Here is a 2978-nt window from a genome sequence, read left to right on the forward strand (position 1 = left end):
TTGCAGGGTAAGTGCTGACCATGTCAATGTAATGAGTATTGGACTGTGATGTGTGCTCATGGTACACAGGAGTCGCATTCTGCTCCTACTTATCGACATTTCCTACTTTGTCCACAGACACTCCATTCCCCACGTTGGACGTTTGATGCTTCCGGCTGGATTAGGAGGATTGCTTCTTTGCAGGGTAAGTGCTGACCATGTCAATGTAATGAGTCTTGGACTGTGATGTGTGCTCATGGTACACAGGAGTCGCATTCTGCTCCTACTTATCGACATTTCCTACTTTATCCACAGACACTCCATTCCCCACGTTGGACGTTTGATGCTTCCGGCTGGATAAGGAGGATTGCTGCTTTGCAGGGTAAGTGCTGACCATGTCAATGTAATGAGTCTTGGACTGTGATGTGTGCTCATGGTACACAGGAGTCGCATTCTGCTCCTACTTATCGACATTTCCTACTTTATCCTCAGACACTCCATTCCCCACGTTGGACGTTTGATGCTTCCGGCTGGATTAGGAGGATTGCTTCTTTGCAGGGTAAGTGCTGACCATGTCAATGTAATGAGTCTTGGACTGTGATGTGTGCTCATGGTACACAGGAGTCGCATTCTGCATCCTACTTATCGACATTTCCTACTTTATCCACAGACACTCCATTCCCCACGTTGGACGTTTGATGCTTCCGGCTGGATAAGGAGGATTGCTTCTTTGCAGGGTAAGTGCTGACCATGTCAATGTAATGAGTCTTGGACTGTGATGTGTGCTCATGGTACACAGGAGTCGCATTCTGCTCCTACTTATCGACATTTCCTACTTTATCCTCAGACACTCCATTCCCCACGTTGGACGTTTGATGCTTCCGGCTGGATTAGGAGGATTGCTTCTTTGCAGGGTAAGTGCTGACCATGTCAATGTAATGAGTCTTGGACTGTGATGTGTGCTCATGGTACACAGGAGTCGCATTCTGCTCCTACTTATCGACATTTCCTACTTTATCCTCAGACACTCCATTCCCCACGTTGGACGTTTGATGCTTCCGGCTGGATTAGGAGGATTGCTTCTTTGCAGGGTAAGTGCTGACCATGTCAATGTAATGAGTCTTGGACTGTGATGTGTGCTCATGGTACACAGGAGTCGCATTCTGCATCCTACTTATCGACATTTCCTACTTTATCCACAGACACTCCATTCCCCACGTTGGACGTTTGATGCTTCCGGCTGGATAAGGAGGATTGCTTCTTTGCAGGGTAAGTGCTGACCATGTCAATGTAATGAGTCTTGGACTGTGATGTGTGCTCATGGTACACAGGAGTCGCATTCTGCTCCTACTTATCGACATTTCCTACTTTATCCTCAGACACTCCAATCCCCACGTTGGACGTTTGATGCTTCCGGCTGGATTAGGAGGATTGCTTCTTTGCAGGGTAAGTGCTGACCATGTCAATGTAATGAGTCTTGGACTGTGATGTGTGCTCATGGTACACAGGAGTCGCATTCTGCTCCTACTTATCGACATTTCCTACTTTATCCACAGACACTCCATTCCCCACGTTGGACGTTTGATGCTTCCGGCTGGATTAGGAGGATTGCTTCTTTGCAGGGTAAGTGCTGACCATGTCAATGAAATGAGTTTTCTATTGTGATGTGTGCTTGCTGAATGTTATTTATTTTTTCTTCACAGGAGTCCTTTGTTCTCCGCTTGTTGGACTGTTTTTTATGTTTCCCAAATTCTATGAGTTTTATACCAACTGTATATATGTAATAGTTTATATACTAAAGTATATTTAAATGTATACAATTTTTATTTGTCTCAGCATAATCAATTAAACTATCTATTTTTACAAAATATAATGTATCTTTCAGACTATACAACTTTGGTATGATTTATACATACATATAGTAGGTGAAGAGGTCAGGTTCACTAAGGGCCTGTGCACTCTAGAGTTTTGTCAACGCTGAAATATATTACTGAATAGAGCTATTTACTGGCATGCAATGAAGCGGAGTTGTAACGAATTTACATTTACCTCAATAGGACACTGCTAATGCTTTTTCCATAAAGGAAATTTAAGTTATCTAATTCTAGTGCTTTGCAAAAATCAAAACCCTCCATCTAATATATATTACTGTACATACATTTCTTTTTAATGTACTTTTACATGTTACTGGAACCAAAAAATAGATAAGCATTTAATCAATTGGTGGTACAATACATGTCGTTGCTATCATAACTAAACACTTGTATAGTCTGAAAAATATGTTACCTATGAAGTGCGAGGACTGGAAAAGGCTATTAGGGGATTTGGAGGAGGCCTTTTTTATATATTGATAACGCTGGAGACAATGACATATTATAGATATTGTAATTTAGTTTTTTTACTAAGTCAGCTAAATCTATTTATGATGATCTATTGGATGATATATTCAATGTGTCCTTATGTTCCTAACTCCTTGTTTTTTTTTTATTTGTGTAATCTTTGTATGGTAAATAAATGTGATTTTATTTGAAGAGACTTTTTGTTTTATTCTAAAATTAGAAATAGTGCAATAACTATTTTGGAAATATTTACACAATTTTATCAGAATAATGGCCATTAATAAATGCTGAACTGTAATTTGTTTCATTGACATTTTGCATCAGTGTGTCTTCAAAACAATTCCACTACGTCTGTCCGTTTAGAAGTCCTTTGACATCAAGTTTTGGATTTGCAGCACTAAGACAATTATAGGATTCCATTTGGCATGATTTTCCCGTCCTTATATATGATGACACCCAGCCCTCCTGTATATTCTAACACAGGCCCCCATGAAGATGACGCCACACAGCCAAACAGGAATGCCCTACATACTGAACAAAATAGTATGGGTCTTTCATGGAAAGGTGTCTTGTCTTCAATTATGCGAATGCAACGGCATCACACTGAAAGATGCTTCACCACCACTCGTGTTCACATGTTTTCTCATCTTTTTGCAATCT

The 2978-nt window shown here is 40.5% G+C and overlaps 1 long non-coding RNA gene across 1 annotated transcript; it reads left to right on the forward strand.

Annotated features, from left to right (window-relative positions):
- Positions 1 to 1002: 1002 nt before the first annotated feature.
- On the forward strand, positions 1003 to 2295 carry LOC142751003 (uncharacterized). The gene is made up of 5 exons (XR_012882677.1): positions 1003 to 1070; positions 1182 to 1248; positions 1359 to 1425; positions 1536 to 1602; positions 1683 to 2295. It is a non-coding gene; the product is annotated as an uncharacterized LOC142751003 (long non-coding RNA).
- The last annotated feature ends 683 nt before the right edge of the window (positions 2296 to 2978 follow it).

The sequence above is a fragment of the Rhinoderma darwinii genome, chromosome 3, assembly GCF_050947455.1.
Source record: "Rhinoderma darwinii isolate aRhiDar2 chromosome 3, aRhiDar2.hap1, whole genome shotgun sequence".
NCBI classification, from domain to species: domain Eukaryota; kingdom Metazoa; phylum Chordata; class Amphibia; order Anura; family Rhinodermatidae; genus Rhinoderma; species Rhinoderma darwinii.